Source organism: Anser cygnoides, chromosome 2, assembly GCF_040182565.1.
Source record: "Anser cygnoides isolate HZ-2024a breed goose chromosome 2, Taihu_goose_T2T_genome, whole genome shotgun sequence".
NCBI classification, from domain to species: Eukaryota; Metazoa; Chordata; class Aves; order Anseriformes; family Anatidae; genus Anser; species Anser cygnoides.
Window position 1 is genome coordinate 77,396,248 of NC_089874.1, and position 25,892 is coordinate 77,422,139.

General features: G+C 39.9%; 1 protein-coding gene across 10 annotated transcripts in view; it reads right to left on the reverse strand.

Annotated features, from left to right (window-relative positions):
• Positions 1-25,892, reverse strand: part of CDH12 (cadherin 12) — a 564,885-nt gene that overhangs the window by 364,674 nt on the left and 174,319 nt on the right. For 6 of the 10 annotated variants that reach the window (XM_066992499.1, XM_048047679.2, XM_048047682.2 and 3 more), the window contains exons 2-3: positions 24,209-24,310; positions 11,193-11,258 (exon numbers count right to left, since the gene is read on the reverse strand). The exons of 1 other annotated variant lie outside the window; for it this stretch is intronic. The gene's annotated coding sequence lies outside the window, so the exon portion shown is untranslated. The remainder of the gene's footprint in view (positions 1-11,192; positions 11,259-24,208; positions 24,311-25,892) is intronic. 3 more of the 10 variants (XM_066992498.1, XM_048047680.2, XM_066992496.1) reach the window with 1 other exon arrangement.

Here is a 25,892-nt window from a genome sequence, read left to right on the forward strand (position 1 = left end):
CTACGTGAATGGAGAAAAACTCTTAGCAAAGACAGGCAGGATGGAAGAGGAGGGGGCTGCTCTCTGTCTGCTTGGGGATGTGTTTGCATGTAGAGGGAGGCAGCTGAAAAAAAATGCACAGAGGCCAGCTATGAGAGAGGTGGCAGGCCCAGGGAGACCTAGTGTGCCAGGATCAGAAAAATGGGCCAACAAAGATGACATCATGGTTGGCAAATGCTGCAGACTGCATGATTAATAGGAGCAGGTAGCCAAACGCTTCCTCAGACAACTGGAAGAAACTTCACAATTTCAGATACTAAGGGATTTTGATTACTGATATCTGCTGGGAGCGCAATGTGACAGGAAGGCCCCACACAGTCAGATTTCTGGAGAGAGTTGAAGACTTTGTTTGATTGTTTTTAATAGAGCTGGTGGATGGGACAGCCAGAAGAGCTGGAGGATACCCAGGATTATCAGAGGACCTGATACTCACAAATAAAGAACTTCTCAGGGATATGAAAGTCACAGAAGACTTGACAGCAGCAACCATGAGATGATGGAGTTTAAGGTTCTGAGAGAAGTGTGCAATGTAAACACAGAAACACAGCCCTGAACTTTAGAAGAGAAAACTTCAGCCTGATTAGGAAACTGATAATCAAGTTCACAAACGGAGACCATCATGAGAGTTGGAGGAACACAGAAGAGATGACTATTTTTCAGGGATATCCTTCTCAAAGCATAAGAACATACAAGAATATGAGCAGGCATGACAATAAGTTAGCTTGCCTGAATTCCTGACTAAGCTTAAACACAAAAGGAAGCATATATAAATTTGAAGCAGAGAAAGAGAACTGAGTAGGAATACCAAAACACTGCCTGGTCATATACAGTGCATATTAGGAGAGTTAAAGCTTGCTGGAGTTGAAATTGACAAGGAATGGAAAAAGCAATGAGATTGACTTCTACAAGCGTGTCAGCAGAAAAAGACAAGGAAATTGAAGACATTCTGCTGAATAGACCAGATGACCCTGTAAGGAAGAACTTGGAAAAGGGTGAGGTATTCAATGACTTCTTCACCTCAAACTTCACTGGCAAATCTTATGTCTTGTAGAACCCTGTGTCCAATGGTAGAGTCTTGGAGGAGAGAATTATGGTCCTCAGCAGAGAAGGATCAAGTTAGAGACCACTTAGATAAGCTAAACATAGATAAGTTCCTGGGACTGGGCTTTCAAGAGTGTTGAAAGGGGAAGCCTACATCACAGCAAGGCTGCACTTTATCATCTTTGAAAATAATGGAAGGTGCTCCCCAGTGACTGAAAAGGGTTATGACCAACTTATGCAGAAAAAGCATAAGGAATATTCAGGATATTCAGGCTTCATGGGCTTTTCTCAGTCTCGGAAAATTAAGGAGCAAATACTGAAGAAAACTACTTCCAGAAATATGAATCTATGCTGGCTTGTCTCCAAGTGAACTGTGCTTTACGAAGGTGACTGCCTTTCGCAATGAAATGACTAGCTTTGTGGAGGAACAGGAAAACTGTGATGTCATTTTCCTCAACTTTAACAAGGGTTTCAACAAAGACTATCATAGCATCCTTTGAAGTTATCTCTGGTTTTGAGCAGGAGTCTGGTCTAAGTGACTTCCACAAGCCCTTTCAGCTGCTACTAAAATAGAAAAATATACCTGAACTGTACTTACAAGATTCCTTATTAAAGACATTTTCTACAGTCATCCAGATACAGTCAGATGGTATTTAATTCCATCTACGTGTCAAGATGACTTTATCTTATTTTAGCTGATGCTAAATACTGACCGCAACCTGTCTATTCTGGAACTTAATGTCATCACATACTGAGAAAAAAAAAAAAAATACAGTGATCATAATCTAAGTATTACTTATGCAAATTTAATATATCAGTTTCTTTCTTTATATGGATCATGACAATGACAGTAACAAAGCCATTGGAAAGAAAAATAGCTTGGCACTTTGCAGGTTTTTTAGAGAAATGATTTTGCATTATGTAGCATTAATTGCAACAAAACATATACTTTGTGTAGCAGTAGCTTTTCAGCTCCTCATGGTAAACTGACAGGTATAAAAAGTCGTATTAACAAAACAGACACAAAAACTTCCACCAGCTTTAAGAAATGCTTGAAAAAATATTATTAAAAATGTGCAACTACAGATAACAAGCTTGCTACTACAAAAACAGTGAAAATGCAGCATAATAATATCCACAGTTAACGATATAGACAATTAACTATCACCAAATAATGCTTCACTGTTGGCCAAAAGCTCCCATACATAGCCAATATATTGCTACCCTTCAATCAAGACAATAATTAAAACCTTGGTTGGAAGAGCCATTTTTTACTGTAGCCTCTGCTTCCTTAAAGCGTGGGGAAATTGAATAGTTTCTGGTGGTTGCTCACTACTCTACAGATAAAAGACAATTTGTTATTGTCTACATGATTATTTTCAAGATGACACTGGAATTGTATTTCAAAATGAGTACTATATGCATCTTGCTTGAATTTTGACAACATATAATCATTTACAACTGTTAATGCAAGTGTTAATTTGTAGAGACATCACTTTGCCTGCAAAATTAATAGAAAATGAGAATAAATACCTGCTTCTAGCCAATTCTCCAGTTCACTTACTAGGTAAGATAGCAAAGAACAACACAGGTAAATGACCATGTGATCTTGAAACTCGTACAAGACAACTGTTTAACCCCTTTCATAACAAACTGACAAAAGACACCTCTCTCTTATTTAGAGGACATATTTCTATTTGTCAGTTTTGAATATGTATTAAAACATTGGCTTGTTGTTATCTCTGTAGCCTGTAGCTGAAAGGAGTTGTTTATATAAGACTAGCTACAGATTGCCCTGCTGCAGCATTTAAGCCCTTTTAAAGATACCACAGAAGTGACAGTGATAGGACAGCATAGAGCCAGACCACGCCCAGGCCCCAGGGCCACCAGCCCCTGCCTCACTGGGGCCGCAGCAGGGCTGGGCTCCAGCTCCCCACATCCCTGCCCTGCCCGGTCATGGCCCCTGCCCAACTGGGCCCACCTGTAGGCCCATGACCCTGTCCAGCCTTGGCCTGGTCCTGGCCCCATGGAGGTGCTCCTGGTGCCCCGCTCCTGGTGGGTCACTGGGATGGGCCTTGCCTGCCGTGCCCTGCCTGGCCCACCTGGGGACACCCCGTGCTCCAGGCCCGGGGGAGCTGCCAGACCCCACAGCACCCCAACAAGCATCAATGAATTATCTATCACAGTCTTAAATGCAAAACACTGTAAAATATGTGGGAAAATTTGTCACAAAATGTTCTATGGAGGACCGATTATAACAATGAATTGATAAACTGATCACAAATGTGGCTTGTTATAAATAAAAACAATCAAGTTTTCAAATACAACCGGCTTGAAAATTCACAGAAAGCTTTCAGAGATCATTTGTAAAAGTGTCCAGAGATTAAGCAAGATGCACACACATGCTCCAGAAGCCCAGTATAACCTAGACCTTTGATACCTATCTTAAAATCCAAGTCATTTCAATTTCTAAAAACTTGTTCAAAATTATTATCTCCATTACTACCACAAATAGATCTGCAACAAAAATCACAGAATCCTAGAATTATTAAGGTTGGAAAAGACCTACAAGATCATCTGGTCCAACCATAAACATAGAATCATAGAATATCCTGAGTTGGAAGGGACCCATAAGGATCATCAAGTCCAACTCCTGGCACCGCACAGGTCTACCCAAAATTTTAGACCATGTGACTAAGTGCACAATCTAATTGCTTCTTAAATTCAGACAGGCTTGGTGCAGTGACTACTTCCCTGGGGAGCCTGTTCCAATGTACAACAACCCTCTCGGTGAAGAACCTCTTCCTGATGTCTAGCCTAAACCTCACCTGCCTCAGCTTGACACCATTCCCGAGGGTCCTATCACTGGTGATTAAGGAGAATAGGTCAGTGCCTGCCCCTCCACTCCCCCTTGTGAGGAAGTTGTAGACTGTGATGAGGTCTCCTCTCAGCCTCCTCTTCTCCAGGCTGAACAGGCCCAGTGACCTCAGCCAGTCCTCATATGAGTTCCCCTCTAGGCCCTTCACCATCTTCGTTGCCCTCCTCTAGACACTCTCCAACATCATTTTTGTACTGTGGTGCCCAGAACTGCCCACAGTACTTGAGGCGAGGCCGTGCCAGCACAGAGCAGAGCGGGACAATCACTTCCCTCGACCGACTAGCGATGCCGTGCTTGATGCATCCCAGGATACGGTTGGCCCTCCTGGCTGCCAGGGCACACTGCTGGCTCATATTCCACTTGCTGTCAACCACAACCCCCAGATCCCTCTCTGCGGGGCTGCTCTCCAGCGACTCATCACCCAGTCTGTATGTATAGCCAGGGTTGCCCTGTCCCAGGTGCAGGACCCGGCACTTGCTCTTGTTAAACTTCACGCGGTTGGTGATTGCCCAGCTCTCCAATCTGTCCAAATCTCTCTGCAAGGCCTGTCCACTCTCAGCAGAGTCTACAACTCCTCCAACTTTGGTGTCGCTAGCAAATTTGCTCGAAACACCTTCTAGACCTACATCCAAATCATTTATAAAAACATTGAAGAGGACTGGCCCTAAAATGGAGCCGTGAGGGACCCCACTAGTGACCATCCGCCAGCCTAATGTGGCCCCATTTACCACAACCCTTTGAGCCCTGCCCATCAGCCAATTGCTCACCCATCGTATGATGTTTTTGTTTAGCTGTATGCTGGACATTTTGTCCAGTAGGATCCTATGGGAAACCGTGTCAAAAGCTTTGCTGAAGTCCAAAAAGATCACATCAGTTGGTTTCCCTTGATCGGCTAGATGGGTGATCTTATCATAAAAAGAAATCAAATTTGTTAGGCAGGACCTACCCCTCGTGAACCCATGTTGGCTGGGACCAATGACTGCATTGTCCCCCAGGTGCGCTTCAATAACTTCAAGGATTATCTTCTCCATAATTTTACCAGGCTCTGACGTGAGACTGACAGGCCTGTAATTGCTAGGGTCTTCTTTCTTACTCTTCCTGAAAATTGGCACAACATTTGCCAGCTTCCAGCCTACTGGGACCTCTCCAGATTCCCAAAATCATTGAAAAATAATTGACAGAGGTCCCGCGATGACGTCAGCCAGCTCTTTAAGCACCCTGGGATGAATCCCATCCGGACCCACAGACTTGTATGGATCCAGGTGGAGTAGCAAATCCCGCACACGTTCAGGGTCGGTTGGGAGTTTGTCATTCCCACCGTCATGGTCCTCCAGCTCAGGGCACCAGGGGTCCCAAAGCCCATCATCAGCGTTGAAGACGGAGGCAAAGAAGGCATTAAATGTCTCTGCTTTGCCTATGCCCTTGTCTGTGAGGTGACCTTCCCCATCAAGTAGCAGACCTATGTTTTCTTCGGTCCTCCTTTTTCCGGTGACATATCTAAAAAAAACCTTTTTTATTGTCTCCCACAGACTTGGCCAGCTTCAACTCTAGCTGGGCTTTGGCCACACGAATTTTCTCCCTACAAACATGAACAGCGTCCCCGTATTCCTTCCACGTCGCCTGACCCTCCTTCCAGCAGCCGTACGTTTTCTTTTTTCGCCTAAGCTCCAGTAGAAGATCCCTGGTCAGCCAGGCTGGCCTTCTGCCCCGTCTGCCTGACTTCCGATGTTTTGGAATCCCCAGATCCTGTGCTTTTAGGAGGCAGTGCTTAAAGACTGACCAGCACTGATGGACGCCAATGCCTTCAAAAGCAGTTTCCCAGGGGACCTTGCTGACTAGTTCCCTGAGCAGCCTGAAGTCTGCTTTCCCCATATCCAGGGATGAAGTTTTGGTGACAGTTTTCCTTCTGTCACCATAAATTTTAAACTCAACCACTTCATGGTCACTATGGCCGAGATGGCCACCAAGTGCCACATCCCCCACAAGACCCTCTCTGTTCTCCAGCAACAGATCTAGGAGGGCATCTTTCCTAGCTGGCTCCATTAGCACCTGCACCAAGTTATCATCTAGGTGCTTTATGAACCTCCTGGACTTGCTCGTGTTGGCTGTGCGGTGATCCCAGTTGACGTCTGGCAAGTTGAAATCCCCCATAAGGACAAGGGGAGTTGATATCGAGGCATCCCTTAGTTCCGCAAAGAATAATTCATCGGTGTTGTTGTCCTGGCCAGGTGGTCTGTAATAGACTCCCACAATGACATCCCCTTCATTTGTTCATCTCTTAATCCTTACCCAGAGGCTCTCAAGTTTGCCATCACCAACTTGAAGTTCCACACAGTCCAGCCCCTGCTTCACATACATTGCCACCCTCCCTCACCTCGCCTGCCCTGCTTGTCCCTCCTGAGGAGCCTGTAACCATCTATTGCGACACACCAGCCACAGGACTCATCCCACCAGGTTTCGCTTATGCCAATGATGTTGTAGCTGTGGGACTGGGCCAAGACTTCTAGCTCGTCCATTTTATTCCTCATACTGCGTGCGTTTGTGTAGAAGCACTTCAAATGCGCCTCCATGCACACAGCACCTTGTGGAGCAGACTGAAGGACCATACTAGCACACAGTCCCTCTGATTCTACTGCACTATCCCTTAGCTTATCACCGGCATGCCTGGTTTTATCCCTTTCCCCCTTCAACTCTAGTTTAAAGCCCTATCTATCAGCCCCGCCAACTCCTGAGCAAAAATCCTTACCCCTCTCTGAGAGAGGCGCATCCCATCTGGTGCCGGCAGGCCCGGTGTCGTGTAGACCTTCCCATGATCAACAAACCCAAAGTTCTGCCGGTTGTACCAGTCCCAAAGCCACGTATTAATGTGACGAGTCTACTTGTCAACATCGATCCCCCCTATGGGAAAGACGGAGGCAAACACAAACTGTGTCCCTGAACCTTTAAGGAGTCGCCCTAAAGCCCTGAAGTCCCTTTTGATCGGTCTCGGACTTCTCCTTGCTACTTCATCATTACCAGCCTGAAAGACCAGTAGTGGGTAGTAGTTGGTGGGCCGCACCAGGCGAGTGACTTTCTTAGCTAAGTCTCTCACCCGAGCCCCAGGGAGGCAGCAGACTTCCCTGTGGGTTGGGTCTGGATGGCATATTGGTCCCTCTGTCCCTTTCAGAAGGGAGTCCCCCATGACGATAACCCTTCTTTCTTTCTTGACAGAAGATGTAGTGATGTGGGGGGGTAGATTGCCTTGCCTTTGGCACCCTTTCCAACTGGGACGGGCTTTTGTCTACATCGTTGTTTTGGATGTCATGTTCTAGAGCTTCATGCCTGTTATGTAAGGGTAGATGGGAAGGTGAGGTGGGCAGGGACAGGGCGCACCTATCACGCTGAGCAGGAACCTGCCTCCATTATCCCCTTAGCCTAGGTCCCCTCCTACTGCCTTGCAGGATGAGGGAACTTTTGTCTTCTGCATAGCAGGAGACACTTGTGCTGTTGCAGGCTCGTGAGTCTGTCTCAGAGAGGATAGAGTACATTTCCACCAGTCACTTTCCCTCTCTGATTCCCTGATGCTCCTGAGCCTGCTCTCCTCCTCCCGAAGCTCCGCCACCAGGCTGAGCAGCTCTTCAACCTGGGTACACCTCCCACAGGCATACCCCTCGCTGCTGCTGTTGGATACCGACAGAAGACTTGGGCACACCCTGCAGCCCAAGACCTGGATGGCTGCGTGTTTCCCTGAGCCCTACGTCTGAGTAGCCACATCGGTGACTGTGGCTGGAGAGGCCACAAGAGATGTGGAGGCCATGGTTTTCTGCCTGGTGGATACCATGGCCGGGTCCTCGCAAGCACGTTCCAAAGCACCGTTGGGAAAAGACCGCTGCAAAAGAGCGGGGAGGGGCCCCCCCTGCTCGCCTTGCCTGCGCGAACTGCCGCGCAAAGTGCCTTGCCTCGCCCTGTTTGCCCGTCCTGGTCCCCACGCTCCCTAGGGGCTGCCTTTGAACGTCGGGGGGGGGGGGGGGGGGGTGCAGAGCGCTGCTGGCTCTGCCCAGGCCTCGTCAGCCTCCCTCCTGAGGGCTGCCGGCGGCTCCCTCAAGTGGCCTCGATGCCGGACAAAAAGCCCTGCCCGCCTCAATCCCCCACTCCGCTGCAGAACACGTCTGCCCCGGAGCCGATCGCCTGCAACATGCAACATAAACAGCTGACACCCTACAAATAATATATGAAATGTAATAAATTTACTAAAAACTATATTGAAATACATCAAAAGCTCAACTGTAAGCTTGAAGCTTCTTATAATTGATCGGTATAGGTAAGAGGTAGGACAACAGCAATGTACATTTGAGAGAAAAATACATAATACTGTAAGAGGAGTGTCGCTTCCGTAAAACAGAGAATAAAGCACTGCTATTGCAGGCTATCATATGGCCTAATTTTCATGTGTGTGATATCCCATTTCCATCCAAAGAGTTTTATTATTCTTATCATACTGACAGTTGAACTAAAAGTAGGCACAACTTTTCCTAAAGCTTAAGAACATGTTTCTTCCCAAAACTTTTTAAGCTTCGTAATGATCCACTTGGTAGGACCCAGAAATAGATTCAGAACTGGCATTTATCATATTGCTTATGTAATGTTATTTTTCCCCCCATTCAGATTTCCACATAGTGCTTCCACCTCAGATTATTAGTGACTTCACATAGTTCTGTATTTACCTTTTTTAGCCCACTCCTTGCCTCAGTCAACAGAAGAACTTTAATGCCTCATAGAAAACTCTGTGGCAGGAAGACACATTATATCTTATTGCTTGTTCATAGTGCCTCACCACTATATTCCTTGTCACCAGCTAAGGGAAAGCTCTGGGTTAATAGAACACTATTATAGCACTTAGCACTTCTACATTCTACTGTCCAACTTCATCATCTTTCTGTAATTTTGGTATCTGTCATTGCATTATTGTCTGAGTACCACTGAAAGATGACAGCACCATGGGGGTGTATTAGACTCAACACAGACTCCATAAAGATGAATTTTCCTACTGTGATAATTTTGATTTATTCAAGATTTTCCCCTCCCAGTCTGATCTGCAATCCTGAAATTGTATACAACCTCTGAATCTAAGTAACATTTTACTCCTCCCCCAAATTCAAGGCACTTTATATTATTCTACACTGACATTTTGTACAAGATATTTCCAACTAAGGTCTTACAGAGTTTTTATTATTTATTTTTGAGGAAGGTATAAAAAGCTTTAGGAGAGGCAGAGCCATGGGGAAGCATCAGAGAATTCTTCTCACTAGCAATACCCCAAAACCTCACTGAGACACTATTCTTCAATTCTCTCAAAGATCTGTAGCAGTTGCAAGCACATGGTTTGCTCAGCATGGCACAGATATTTCAGCTTTCAGAAAGAAACAACAAATTTCAGTAACAGGAAAAACAGCAAACAGTACGATGAAACATTTACTACAAAAGTAAGTGCCCAGTTCAGCATAGAAGAATTTACTCAAATCAGTGTATGTCAGGAGAAGCTACGTGAGCTTCAGTTAATATTCCATCATACTCCATTTGTATAGCTCAAAGTCAACAGGCCCATCTGATCTTGATATGGTAAGTTATGAAATACAAAATGAGTTGCAGATTTCAAAGTTCTTGCTAGATGGGATTATAACCAGAATTCATGGAAACTAGCATCATCCTTTCTGGCTAATTAATCGTATCAGTTCTTTGTAACATATTTGTTACCTTACTATCAGTGACCTCAGTTGCAAAACTTACAAACTGCATAATATGATAATATTTTATACAATAATATATAATACAATTAAATTTATAGAGCCACTTATTCATTAATGGAAGTAAACCAATGTAAAACACCACTTAAATCAAACAAGTGATAAAAAGTCTAAATGATTCATGGCTCAAGCCCAGTGTCCAACAATACATGCTGGAAGAGAGAATTAATACAAAAGACTTAAATAAAATGGAAAAGCCCATAACAGATAAAACACGTTTTTCAAAGGTGCTAAAAGAACATCCTTCATGGCAATTAGAATAGAAAGGGTCTAGCAGGTGAAAACTGGTTGTTTTTTTTAATGATTGAGTTTTGAGGTGTGAAGCTCCCTGATGACTGGATGCACATAATACTGTCAGAGGTGAAGGCAATACCTCAGATAGTAGGATGTCATATGAGTTACAGCTTTAAGTACAATTATTGACACTTTGGATAAAAGCAAGTCAATCAAAACAATTCTCTTCTGATGTCACCAGACATTAAGCACAAGGAGCCACCCCATGGGCTGCATTCCCATACCTGGTTGTGAGAGAAGTGGCAGCTGTCTGGTGGCACAGAAATATTCAGGTCTTTTCCCAGTACAGACTTGTATTTTCACAAAAAAATCATCTTTGAGGGATCAGGTTTCAGACACACATCCATTATGTTTGATGACAGTTATCTAATGGAAGATTAAAACAAACTAAAATTGTAACCTTTTTTCCTGTTATTCTTTTGCCTCCTGATCAACTGTAACTTGCATAGTCTACATTTAAAGAGAGTTTCTGTTGTTTGCAATGGGGTCTGTGAAGCACAACTGAAAGCAAAAGATACCACAGGACTAAGGTGTAAAACAGCACACTGAAAAACAGAGTATAGAGGGCATAATGTGACAAAATTCAGTTTCTTTCTTTTGTTCCCTGCTCCAAAATTACTTGGTTCAAATGATTCAGTTCATACTTATGATATATCAAGGTCCATTCTGACTAAAACTGAGGCTTGACCTGTAGAGTAGTTATCATCCTTGACAAGAAAGGAGATAGATTATTCCCTTTATAATTCCCTTTATTTAAAGCCTTTAATCTTGCAAGAATCAGACTTCTACCTCATCTCCATATAGGCTGACTTTCAGTCTACCCTAAATCTCATCTCTAGCTTGTCTGCATTCCAGGAAACAAACAAACAAACAAAAAGAGAGTCAAAAGGTCCTGAAAAGCAAGCATCAGAAACCCCCAGTTCAGGCAATGCTGCATTCCCCAGCCTGCACGGTGGAAAAGAGCAGTTTGAGTGAAACACACAAAATTAGAAGGGCCACTTATTCCTGGGCCAGCCATGAGTTCTGCATTAAGTTCTCAGTGTAAAACACACCTTGTCATGAAGAAAGAACAATTAATGGCGAAGTACTGTCTTTCCTAAAGTACAAACAAAATGCAAGGTACGATATTGTCTTAAACGACTTTGCTCTCAACGTACCAGCCAATGCAGCAGAGGAGACAAGGGAGGACACTGTATCAGAGCAATGTCTGGAGCTTCTTGAGCCTGAAATAGAAGGTGGAGAGATGAAACCGCATTCCTCACTCCTCAGGCTGCAAGTCCATATGCATCAGAGTAAAACATTGTCGCCACCTTCACACATAGGTAACAGAAAGATTTGCTCTTTGTGAAAGAAAGCAGAGGATGAACTCCCTTACAAGTACAGCTTTTATTTTTATTTCAGATAACAGAACTGAGAAAATTGATAAAGGCTTGCTTTTTACTCTTTTAATGAACTGCTGAAAAAAATGGCATCATATCACTGCTTTCTTGGAAGCCTCTAAAGGTATAGACTGTGAATGTTAGAATTTGGGTTGATGTAATTCAAAGAAGATTGTGTTTTGTACGAAGACGTGTGTAAAAATGTATTGTTAAATTTTAACATGCTTTGACATAAATCTTACAGAAAAAAGTAGTGAAACCGACAGCTAAGACAGTCTTTGAACAAATCCTGACACACTCACTGTCTGAAGGTTTTTTAAAAAATTACTTCCCAGTTATACCACAAACAATAGGGGCTTGAAGTCAGGAAAGCTTTAAATCGTTTTCACATAGTCTATGCATGCACAACATGAAATATATTCAAATGTTCTTTTTCTGCTCTCAGAAATCACCTTCTGTCAAATGCTTCTGTTCTTAAATGTCTCTAATCATGAAGACTTCACGCTTCTCTACACAGACTATTTCACTGGTATCTTTCCATTATAAGGTTTTTAACTATATGTAACCCAACTTTTTCTCGCTATAAAGAAAGCACTTAATTCTTGCCCTGCTTGTCCTGAATATGGACAATATGTTATTCTCCCCCATTTTCAGGAACTTTAACTTCAAAGGAAGATTCCTCAGTCTTCAGATGAGTCTCCTCATCTTCTCTTCTTTTGAATTTAAAGCCATGCTTATTCAAAGTTTCTCTTGTAAGATGTGTTTTTTGTTTGTTTATTTTTGTTGTTGCTTTTTGGCTAGTTGCTTGTTTTTTTTTAACCAATTAGACATGTTATTCTTGTAGGGAAACTCCTCCTGTTTTTCTTGCAGTGTAATTTCCAAAACATTACAAAAGGATTACTGAAGCTGAACAGGGATGAAAAATTGTCTCACTAGCTCTATATAGACTCACAGAATAATTGAGGCTGAAAAGACACCATCAGGTCTCTTCTCCAACATAGTGCTCAAAGAAGGGTAAGCTGTGAGGTCAGGCCGGGCTGCTCAGGGCTTTTGCCAGTTCTGTCTTGAATATCTCTGAGAGTGAGGGGAAATCTCTTCCAGCCATTGCTTTTTCGTTGTTCCCCAATCCATTCATTTCATCACAGAGAGTAATCAGGTTGGTCAGGCATTTATTCCTCTTGATAAATCCATGCTGCTTGTTCCCCATCACTACCATCTCCTTCATGTGCCCAGAACTGGCCTCCATGACTTTATGATTTTCCCCAGAATCTAAAGAGCCACATCCATACCATAGTTCCCTGTATCATCTTTTTGGCATTTTTGACAATGTGTGAAAGCTTTGCTTTTCTCCATTCTTCAAATCAAAACCCAAACTGTACACCTTCTATCCCAACGTGATTTTACAGTCATGACCAGTTTGCAATCCCACCTTCTCTTTCCCCATTCCTCCCTGAGTAGTTATCTAGCCAGTTGTTCCCTGGTCTGTTTAGTACTTGATTTCTGCACAAAGTGATTTCATTTGCCTCAGTTTCACCACTCCATTTAGTGATTATTTTTCTGGTTTTCATTGTTATTTTGAATGACGATGCTAGTCTTTTAAACACTCTTAATTCTCATCTGTTGTGTAGATAGCAAATTTATCTATAAACCCCATGAGTGCTATGTATTTCTATTTGATCGCCCATAGGGTTAATGACAATATCGAGTAGAGCTGGGTCTAAGGCCAGAGCAAAGTCCTTATGACACACACTTCCACTCTGAATGTGAGCCATTTTGTCATTATGCAGAACAGTTCTGCAATCAGTTCTGTGCTCACTCTTTGTTGATCCATCTAGATCAAATGCAGATTAAAATAGCATATGAAACAGTACCCAAATCCTTATTTAATCAGGATTTATGACACCTACTGTTTCTGCTTTATCTGTAAGACTACTGATTATTAGAGAGCTTTTACATAATTTATTCATGATCTGTGCATTTCTACCATAATTTATTTTTTAGCTCTCATTTTTAATTTTTAGAACTCAAAATGCTACAAGTTACTCATCAACGAACTGGAGCCATTGTCTATCATTATTACAGCATGTAACAGATCACATTGATTCCATCTGTCTCTTTTACAACAGCAGCCTTAACACACAGATTTTTGGGGCTGTTTAGGTGATGGCCTGCAATATACAAGGAATTGAGGGATTTTGTTATTGTTATTATTGCTTTTACACATTAGTGAATTTAGATTGCCTGGATTTTTAAATGCTCGTTGTGAAACATGTTCAATAGGCCTATATTGCAATAGCAGGTAACTGAACTATCTTTTTGAAAGAGGGTGGCAGTACAACATCCCAAGATGGAAAGCCAAACATAGAGACAGAATAATTATTCACTTGTATGTAAACTGTCCATAGCACTTCAATTTTGCATTGCTATTTTTCAGTATTTTCAACAAAATATATTTGATATTCAGAAGAATAACATTTTGTGTCACTGCATTATACGATTACATATTTTGATCTAAAAACCACCAAACTAACGCAACTCAACCACATTTTCATTGGACTTTCACATTCAAATGCCTTATCCTCTGTTTTACTTCACCTAAAACTCACATTGACATTAGAAAAATATCTGTTTCCTCCAGGTGTAGTGAAAGTGAAAAATCCTAAACTGTTGCCATTGATTTTTAATCTACATTGATTAAAATTCCTTGATTTTAGGAATACAAGTAATGCACAGTGTATGAAATGGGCTCTATGGGCTTATTTCTCCTTCTAGCGAAATATTTTTTTAATAGATTTTACTTAGAAATATATTTCAGGAGACTTATATACCTGATTTTGTACAATATGCATTTTATTATTTTACAGCATTTTGTACACATCTATTTTTTCCTCCATGAAGCTTGACTGAAATTTTTATATCACGTTTTATGGACCCAATAGTCTGTAACAATCTGATTTTCTTTAATAGCCCATCCTGGAAATGCATATTTAAGTAATTCTTAAAAGGATATAACGTGTTATAATTGAAAACCTCAGCTCCATTCCTTCCAAAGCTCATATTTTTGTGAGTAATACCACTAAGAACTGTGAGATCAACGTCAGGCTTACCAACACAAATAAAGCTTCGTAGAACCCATATGTGTATTACCAATGTCCATATCCGATAAATAAACACAGCGTTGTCCTACATAATCAAGCATACTCCCTAGGTAAGAAATAGTCTGCAGTAAAAACAATAACAATAATATTAATAATCTAGAAACACCTTTAAAGCAACCTTTATAGATTCTCAGACACACAAAATAACAGGGTATTGACATACTCACATTACCCTTATAAGCCCTGAAAGGGTTATACAGAAATATAGAACACTCTGTGGCCCTCCATGGTCACAGAGGATGTGAACCTAAGAGTTGACAGCACAGAAGAGTAGGCAGAGATACATAAACTGATCTTGGCTTATTTTTGTGATTTACTATCCACTCTGAACAAGTTCCATGTTCACAGCATATGCAACCAGCATAGCAAAGCAATTTTACCAGACACATTATTCCTTTGCCACCTGGCAAACAAGGACATTTCAGTAGCAAGGATGAAGAAAACTGCATCAATACAGCTCCTGATTAATGACAGTCCCCTTGGAGAGACAAAAATTGTATGGGTGAAACATATATAGAAATACCATTTTATTCCTGATTGCATTTGTCTACATTTAGGAATAAGACTGAGGAGAACCTGTGCTAATTTTGACTGCACCAAGTGTTGAGTAAAGCGTTACAAATTGAAAAATTTCTAAGTCAATTCCACTGGTTCTTTTAACACCTTTGCAAGATGCTGGGCTTGATATTTTGGCTCTTAATATGGATCCTATATTTTTATCCTCTAAATCTCACTGGTTTGTAGGTTTCTCTTCCCCATTTCCTTATTCTTAAGGTATGCTTGCTGCAATGAGCAGGATGAAAGGTGATACTCACCTAATGCAGTACAGTACCGTGGAAGGACACTAAGTAAGAATTTGAAGAGGAATTGTGACAGCCCAGTTGCCCCATTGCAAATAAATCCTCTCATCAAAACTAACTAGTTTTGGCACAGTGCTGTATTGGTAAGATAGCATAAACTGCTTCCAAGTGCAACAGCTCATGACTCTCCAGTAACATAAACCACTTTCTGAAATAGTTACATCCTTACAAAGATTTTAATTTTCTAGTCCTACTTTTATCTAAGCTGATAGATTCTTTTGCTTTGCTCTACCCACTCACCCTTGTATTTAAAGACACAAGCACGTTTCAAACATACTCAAAATATCAAGAATCAGTAGTAGCATGAACACATTTAAGCAATTATTTATTACTAAAAACAAACAAAAAGAAAAAAAGAAACCTAAACCTCTGTTTTGTGACTTGAGCCTTCCCTCTGAAAAAAAAAAAAAAAAAAAACAGCTCCAGAACATACTATTTTCCTTGCAAGTTTTTATAAGCAATTTCTTTAACAAGCTATTCCATTTAAGGTGGTATTGCACAATTAATTTGCCATTTTCTACTATTATTTGTTTGAGTTGAATAAATATGTTGCATGGGTATAGTTTAATTTAATTCTTCCATTTCAAACCAGTAAAGCAAATCTGGAACTTTTTTAAGAACTTGATTTTCTTGGATTAGTTTTAGAGTTGACAGCAGTCATAATCCAATCAGATGCAGGCTTTGAAACTTGAACTCTTGTTCAATCAGCTTGTTATAAAGGGTAAAAACTCACGCGTGCTCAGATTATTATTGTCTTTTAAAATTATCTTAAATTGGCGCTAAAATCTGAAGAGTCCCAAATTAGTGCCTAGTTCTGAAAGGTGTATGTGTTTTTGCATGAGCTAATTACAAAAATCTCACTTAGCTGTGCAGCTGTAACCAGCACCTGATCACCTTGTTTACTTAATTAAAATAGCATGTAAAAATTTAATCCGTGACATATGTACATCATACTTCTTATAATTTATAGAAGACTATATTAAAAATATTGAAAAGACATTCACATTAGCAAAATTAACATTCCTAAATAAATAAAACACTTTTTGCCCCTTCAGTGAATAGCCAGCTGTTTTCTTCCCTCTTTTACTTTAATGGTTTTCATGAATCATGGATCTTTAGCCAGTGATTCATTCCAGAATTCACAAATGCAGTAATGTGTTTTATGAGGATGAAAAACTGTGCGTTTGGCTCACATTTATGGTATGAAAAAAGAACACTGAAGGGAAATAAATCATCTTCAAGTTTACATGAAATTATAGGAAAAAAAAGGTCTGTGTACAAATAGTATCCAAGCCCAGTATTTAGTTTTGTAGCAACTGAATCATAGCAGGTGTACAAGAACATTTTCTCCGTGCATCCTCTGTTGTATCGGCTAGATTTCTACAGAGACCAATGTCCCAATGGAATACTAGAAATTAAATGAACTTTCATATATTCAAAATAAGCAGAGAAAGCAAAATGGTCAAATTAGAAGTGAAATCACTACAGAAAAAAAATATCCAGCAAGACATTTCAAGTAAAATCATCATGAGATAATCAGAGGATACAGCTATCCTGAAAAGATAACAGAAAGTCTTGCCTGAGGCCTGTAAAACTGTACAGTATTGTTTTAAGCAGCTATCAAATGGTCTGGCCTGTAGCAGCTGGAAAAAAATATATATATATATTCTCACAATTACGCTCTCCTGTCAGTACTTAGGAAGGCCTCTCTGTAAAAGACTCCCTGTAAAGAATGACTGAATATAAAGATTACAACATCATGTCCATCATGCCTGTTTGAGTCTGTAGACAATCCCAAGATATGAATTACCTTTTATTTTTAGTGTCACACCTTTTATTAAAAAAAAAAAATCTAGGAGAAAAGTATGGTGATCACAATGTAGATCAACTCTTTCATTTAAAGATGCTGTATAATAGTGGTAATGACACGCCTAAAGAACAAAGTGAAAATATATGTTTTTGAAGGACATGTCTCTGGAATATCATTCCTCAACATTAGAGCATTTCTATAGAAAGACCCCTTCAATTTTAAGCTGATTAATAAATATTAAGTTATTTTGTGAATGAGTATTTAACAGTAAATAGAGGGCTGGAAGAGTAGTGTCTCCCACCTCATCATAACAGAATAGCTGTTTCAGCAGCACAGTCCTTCTCAGGACAGCAGCCTTTTCATCCACTTACCTGATGTCATTAGAAATGTTTTGCTGAATTACAAAGGGACAGGCAACAAAGCAAATGAGTGAAATAAATACAGCATTAAATTCCCATAACATTCCCATATAATTAATCATGCTAGCTACCAAAGTAAAGTCAGTATTTATATTCCAACTCTCATAGTAGTCTTCGGACCTACCTGTTCTGACATAGATAACTATTGTTGCTTGTTTAGAAAGTTGATAAATTCTACTGACGTTCAAAAATTAGATTACTCTGAGGGGCTGAAGTCAGATGTTCAAAGCACTGAACCATAAGAACAGCACTGGAAAACATGAAGTTAAACCAAAGATTAATTTGGTTTACAGTGCAGACCTATACAATGGACTCAAATATTTGGAGGTTTTAAAGTTATCTTTCTTTTTTAAGACAGAAGAAAATAGACATAAGGTTTTCCATAACTGTTCTCAAAGACTTAGCATGCCTGCTTTTAGCGTCGCTTTCTTTAAAGCTATGACTCATAGGTCCCAAAGCAGTGATGCTTAGGCTGCTCAGACACCCCTTTCCAATTCCATCATTAAAAAATAGATGACTCCTAAAGTCTGTACTGTGACTGCAAGATCTGAAAATCTGAAAGCTAAGGTCTTTAAGCAGTTGTATTTTGGAGTAATAAAGGGATGGACTTGAAAATAAAAAAAATAGTTTTCTAAAGCAAATTTATATTGCATACACTACATGCCTGACCTTCCCTAAAAACATGTGAGAGCCTGAAATAAATGACAGAGTAAATATTTGTAATCAAGGGAATACAAGAAACTCCAAAAGCCACAGGTTTATTATAGGCTTTCTGGAAAAAAAAAAAAAAAAAAAAAAAAAAGTCCAAAAGAGAACAAGAAGCAGCAACGGTTCCAAAATATATCAATTAATTGGAACTGAGAAGACAGTTGTGTTAAGGATAACAACAGCATGATTTGGGCTGAGGTATGTAAAGATACCAGCAGATAATGTTACATTACCTCTTAAGCCTACTAGCCAAATGTCATATACAAATTCAATAATCATACTTTCTATTCAACTCACAAGCAAGTTAATGAAAATTGGTGTCCCCCAAATCCTTTCAGACTGCTCAGAATTGATAACTTCTCTCCATGCATTGTTCTCCCACCATATTTGCATATACGCTGTATAGTTTTGTCTAGGCTATATTATGTGCTAACTTATGAGAAATCTTACTAACTGTATGGCAGATTATATCTACTCTTTTACTAACCAACAGTGCAATTATCCTGTTGTAAAAGAATACAGTTTGTTATTGAAAAATCCACATTTAACATTACTCTTTCTTTTATGCCTCCTAGATTGTTTATTTTTTCCCTGGAATTACTGCTAAGGCGATTAATTTATAATTCTTCATTTCCTCTTTTTGCACCCTGTTCTTGCTATATTTGCCGTTCTAAAATTTCTGGTACTTCATCCATCTTGCTCGTGTTCTATGAAACAGCCCTGAGATATATTTGAGATATTGTGTTTAAGAAAGATTCAGTTGGTTTGGTAAGTAACCTGGGATAAGTTTCATCACATTCTAACTACATGAAAATAAATTGTTTAGATAAGTGAGCTATATAATCTGAGATCTCATACCATTGTCACTGGTATTAACTGATGCTCACCTAATTACAGATGAAGAAAAAAGCTGAAAGAAATAAAAACCGTAAACACTTCTGATGACAGGTTTTCTTCTCCTCACTTTATTCTTACTATTAAAATACTTACCCAAAGCACTACCGATTCTTCTGACTCCTTACATTTACCTTCCTTAGGATCTTATCAATGATCTGAGGTCAGTGAAATCTGCTTCCAAAAAGTAGATTGTTTTACCGTTGCTGTTTTCCTTCTCCTGAATACTATGGTTTCATAAACAGCCTCACCCAAGTTGCCCTCCATTTGCATGCATCTCAGATCCTCTCCAATAGTTTGGATCAAACCTACAAGAAACTACCTTTTGCTTTGCCATCCATATCAAAAGCTGAGCATTATCATTGTCACTGACACAGTATTCTACTCTACTGAACAGCGTTTTCCTGTATTGCATTCCCCAGAAATGTGAAGGATCTGTAGTCGTATATCACAAAAAGAGTACTTTAGATAATACCATGAGTTGCTTGCAGAAAGTCCTGATTCCCTGATTTTCCTGGTTTGCTGGTCTATGAAGGAACCTCCACATCATGGCATTGCCCACTCTCTTCTCCCTTTCAAAGACTTTTAGATTCCTTGAGTCCCTCTAAAATCAGGGATTCTGAATGCGGAAGTATTCAGTATTTAAGCTATTTTGAATACCTTAGTGGGTAAGTTGGAAGTTATTAGAAGTTAGAATTTACAGTATAAAAAGGACATAAAACTACTAGAGAGTGTCCAAACGAGGACTATGATTTATGAGGAGCAGCTGAGGTTCCTTGGTTTGTTCAGCCCAGAGCAGAGCAGGCTGAGGGGAGGCCTCATGGCGGCCTGCAGCTCCCTCACGAGGGGAGCGGAGGGGCAGGTGCTGAGCTCTGCTCTCTGGGGGCAGCGACAGGACCCGAGGGAACGGCATGGGGCTGGGACAGGGAAGGGTCAGGCTGGGTGTTAGGAAAAGGCTCTGCACCCAGAGGGTGGTTGGGCACTGGGACAGGCTCCCCAGGGAAGTGGTCACAGCAGCGAGCCTGACAGAGTTCAGGAAGCATTTGGAAACTGCTCTCAGACATGTGGTCTGATTTTTGGGTGGTCCTGTGTGAAGCCAGGAGTTGGACCAGATGATCCTTGTGGGTCCTTTCCAATTCAGGATATTCCATGATTCTATTCACAGGGATACTTCCAATTTACACGTCATAATTTAGATTACAAGGATTCTATGTTTTCTTCTTGTGTAAAAGGGAAAAATCACACTCTTGAGCCAAATATTTCCAAAGCGTATAGATAAATTCAAGTTTTACAGTGCTTATTTAACAGACTGAATGCAGTCTTTTCTTCATAATCACAGAATCACAGAATGGTTTGGGTTGAAAGAGACCTTAAAGACCACTGAATTCCAACCCCTTGCCATGGGCAGGGATACCTCCCACCAGACCAGGCTTCCCAAAGCCCCATCCAACCCAGACATGAACATTTCCAGGGATGGGGAATCCACAGCTTCTCTGGGCAACCTGTGCCAGTGCCTCACCACCCCCTGAGTCAAGAACTTCTTCCAAATATCTAATCTAAACCTACCTTCTTCTAGTTTAAGGCCAATCCCTCTGGTCCTATCTCTACCCTCCCTGAAAAAGTGTCCCTCCGCAGCTTTCCTGTAGGACCCCTTTAGGTACTGGCAGGCTGCTATAAGGTCTCCCTGGAGCCTTCTCTTCTCCAGCCCCATCTCTCTCAGCCTTTCCACGTAAGAGAGGTGCTCCAGCCCTGTCATCTTTGCATCTCTCCTCTGGACTTGTTCCGACAGGTCCATGTTCATGACAATATTCTTTAATGGCAATGAGCAACTGATTCAAAAACTCATCATATTTTAAAAAGAAGATGAAGTAAAACAAGACAAAGCATTGTTCAAGACTCCACGTATTTATAATGGGAAAAGTAAAGGGCTTTTTCGAGTTGTGTCTATTAAGCAAAGTTTTGAAATATAATCATTAATATTAATGTTAATACCAAATCAGGGCTTAGAAGCAAACTATCACCTTTCTTAGAAATGAACAAAAAGCTCAGCCAAGAATTTTCCTTTTCTTCTTTTGTGGGAAATGTCAAGTATTCATTTAATAGTAGGAATTCTTTCAAAGTCAGTTTTAAGATTGGCTTTTCTCCCTCCCCAAAAGGTAGGTGCCACTGTTAATTGAGAGAAGTTTTTTAAGAAGTTGACACCCTTTATCCCTGAGCAAAGATTACATGCACAGTAAGTTGTAATCCTTGCCTTTGCAATATCATTTTACGAGGTTAAGAAGATGAATGTTCATTGCTTTTAATCCTTACCATGATTCACGAGGCTCTGTGTATCCTTTCCCCAGAGCATCTACAACTGAACGGTTGTTCTGCCTGCTGCTTAAATTACAGAGACATCTGCAAAGTAAAGTATGGATTGTTGTCCCACAACCAAGCTGCCTCTTCATCTCTCTGTAGTATTTCTTTGAAAACAAGAAAAGGTATTTTTTTTTCCTTGTTTATCACTTTTGTTTTGCCAGACTGGGTGATACTATGATGACCTGGATTACTGCCTGCCATGCATGCTTTCAAACAACATGTTCAGCTGCAAAAACCCACAGTGAAAAGGAAGGGAGGGTACAGACTTGTGAAGGACAGAGCTGAATAATGCTCATTTTGTGCACTGAGCTCTTCAAGGTTCACAGATCTAAGGCTGATTTTCCTCATCTTAACAGAAATCTACGTAGCTAAAAAAAAATACTTGAACACTTAAACCCATTGTGAATGGGGTGAGTATATAACTTTCTATTTCTCTAATACCATCCTATTACAAGTTCATTAATACACTGATTTCTGCATCTCTACTTATATGCGTACATACTGATATAAACATAACCCACCCATATAAGCTTACCTAACCCATAAGAGAAGCTGAGCTCTTGTGTGGTATAGAAGTACATATCAGCATCTAAGATAGCAGTGGAATTTTTGGAGTTTACATCATAACAGTGAGAATTAGATCACTTAACCTGTTCAGAATTTTAAGCCAGATTTTTAACTGTGCACCTAATTTTACAATCTTGCATTTTAAAAACAAAGCATGCCAAGCTCCCCCTCTGTCTGCACACTGGTGTTCTTAGCAGGTGTTCTACTAAGGGCTGGTCTTATCAAGTTTCAGATTAAATTTAATGAAATAATTCCACACTACTTGCTCTCTAATACCTGTCTCATTACCTGTTTACCTGAATGCCCAGGAAAAAATATACAGTTTTGACTAAAATCCATGTGTCAATAAATAAATAAATAAAGGTAAAGTGCACGGCAAGGTATCATTTAAAAAACATTTAAGAAAGCAGAAGGTGTACGTTTGTGTGACATTAGCATCCAATACTCCTTTGGCTAAATTCCAGTGAGCCTAGTCAAGATAACAAGTGCTGATAGTGTTGACATCCCAGAAGCTTTTTTTACATATTTGGCAGAGATAAAATCTGTTTCCTAACTCCTTTCAACTATGTCAGATGCACACAGCTTGGAAAGAGGAGATTCATAACTGAAAATTGTATTATTTACCCTAAAAAGCAACCAGTAAAGACAGACCTGCCCGACTCAAAAACTAGGAGCCAAACAGTTACAACATTGTATCTAAAGTTTTCATTAGAATTTCATGGCAGAATACATCTCTAACTTTTAAGTATTTACATAACATACGTCACTCAATTACCCAAATCAAGCCACGCGTAAAACCGAACCTGTCTTTAGCATCAGCAACACAACTTCATTGGGCAGGTTAAATGTGCGCTATCCATTGAAATCAAGGATTACATAAAATGGAATTCAGGCAGGACAATTTCTTACTATAAGAAAATATCAATACATTTTTTAACAAGCACAATATATTCAGAATTTTATTTTCTATTCCACTGAAATTAAACATTGGTGAGCCCCAAACTACTCTCTATAGCTGTTTGCCTTTTCTGTATAACTTCATCACAGGACAATCAACATCCAGATCTTCTTCTCTCTACGTCTGTCTGCACATGAGTGTTCATAAGCAAGCATTCAACAAAGTTGTAATATACAAGCTTTTACTGAATTTAATCATTCCATGTCACCTCTACTCTCTTCCCCAGCATACAAAGCTTCACAGACCAAAAATGTTAAACTAAAACAAACAGAAAACCTGTCACCTTCTGGAGACTGTTTCAAATTATTTAGGCTCTCAGCTCAAAATACAACACAATTAACTTCACGAAATTAGAAATTTAATATCTACCTCTTTTTATTTATTTATTTTTATTTTAGTTTTGGTATGGACAAAATACAGCCAGTGTTGCATTGTCCCCAGCATTAGATTCTTGCCAAGAGTATAGTAAAACCAGTTTACAGTAGATTCCATAAGCAATAACTGAAGTAGACAATGGCGCATTAATAAACATGAGGAAGCCTGTGACATTGTCTTTTTTCCCCTGTGTAAGAGGTTCTGTTAAGGTATGCCTTTGAAATAAGACAAATACCATTTGACAAAAATAGCACCCTGCAATTACAAGAAAAAAGCATTGTAAAAATAAAGCTCAAAGAGAAAATGGATTTCTGTCCTTTAAGAGGTGCAATACAAACTATAAACGTACTTTTATTTTCTCCAATCTGCATGTAAATTGAAAAAGCCTGAAAAAGGTAACATACAGAACAGGCATTTGTAAATTGTTGGTCAATATTACTGCAAGCCCTGGATTGCATCAAGTATTTTTGTTGAGATATTCAGTAAAGACACTAGATTCTTGGATTTCTCCACCCCACTTTCTTGGGCCTAAAACTAATTTATGTTTAATATATAAATAGCAAAATAAAAAACCAAACAACTAAAAACTGAGAACTGAATCCGTTACGTTTTACAGGATGAGCTGACTGCAGTTATGAGAAATTTCTTGAAGATAATGAAGAAAAACAGAGCGCTTAAAAAGTCTACCTGTGAATAAGATGCCACATCTTTCAAGATCTTACAGAAGTGAAGTTCAGACCTTCGCTGGCCTCCTTCACCACAATCCTCAACTTACTGGGTCACTACAGTCTGCAAAACATATAAAAATTAAATTGTCAACAGCTGTTTCTCAAGAGCATCAAAACCAAACCAAACCAACCAAACAAACAAAAAACAGAGAATGCATTATTAAGGAACCCAATCTAGCATAAAAAATGAGCAAGTCACCAAACATCACTTTTTCTGCACCATTTAAGTGAACATGGCAAGGCAAGGAGCAGGACAAACACCCTTTGAATGGACGGCTCCTGCCAAGCAAACATGCAGCAGAACGAAACTGCTCACATTCCTTATAGCTGCCTAAAACTTGTGAGATTTTTACTGATGGTAGGTATTACTGCAGAACATCCTATTATGGGTGTGATTTGTATGCATTGCCATGACTGGGTTCCCTTTGTGTCAGCTATCATTCATCACAGTGGGAAAATAAACACACAAAGATTTCTTTGAAAAGAATGGAGGAGTGATAACATGAGCTAGTGACATTGCATATAATGTTTTGTTCTTTTCACAGTGGTTTTGCAGCCAATTTTGTAAATCAGTATCATATATGGTGGGATGGTTACTTTTCTTTTAAGAGCCAGGTCTTTAACTCACAGGAGCAACTTCCACAACAACTCCATCCTGAATTGGCTCCTGTTCCAACTCTGCGATACATTTTTGTTTGAACCTTGATCTAATGTTAGCTTTGCACTTACAGGAAAAAAATAAATTAAAAAAAAAGGCCCAAAAAGGACATAAATGTTTTCTATTACTTCAATAGAACTAAAACTAGGGGGGTTCTTTGTTTTACTTTTTAATCAGCAGTTTGTATATTGGAATTTCTGAATACAGATGAACATCAAGAGAAATGAATAGGACAAAGGAGAAAAAGGAAATTAAAAAACAAGTGAGTCCAAACCCGAGGCTGAAAGAATACTGAAGTAGAGATGGCATCCAGATATAGTGAAAACTAAAAAAGCAGAAAAATCCAAGGGAAGACAAACAGCAGAACTGGAAAGTAACTGTTTGCATTTATTTATTTATTTATTTATTTTGACATATAATACCCACTCTGCACCAAAACATCAGATTATATTAAATGCAGGCTTTTAGAAATTTTAAACCACAGAAATTACAGGTGAATTGTGTGCAAAGAGGAGTAAGCCATTTATACAGATATTAATAACCCAAGCTTCCATGCTTCAGGTAGGCACTGGCATAAAAGCTAAAAGCATCGTGCAATGTGAACAGTACGTTTATAGCCACGTAACTTGTTTTGCAGTACCTCTGCTCCCCCCATACCCACACACTGGGTTAACACACAGCCACTTTCAGCAACTTAGAAAGCTACATCTCATTAAAAAAATCATTAAATTTCCTTTAACTTCAGTGGAAGCAGTATTTCTTAAAAAATATTTGTATTTAATTCTGAGATTATTACTATCATTCAACCATAAATTTGTTATCCTAAGCCATTTCCTTCACTGAGAATGAGTTTACTGCAGGAACAATTGACTGCAGTGCCAAAGCTGGTAATATTCGAATAGACCAGATGGACGTGGCACTCTCACCTTTTAAATTTCTCATATTCTAGAGGAAGGCAGCACCAGAACTAAACCTACCCATGAAA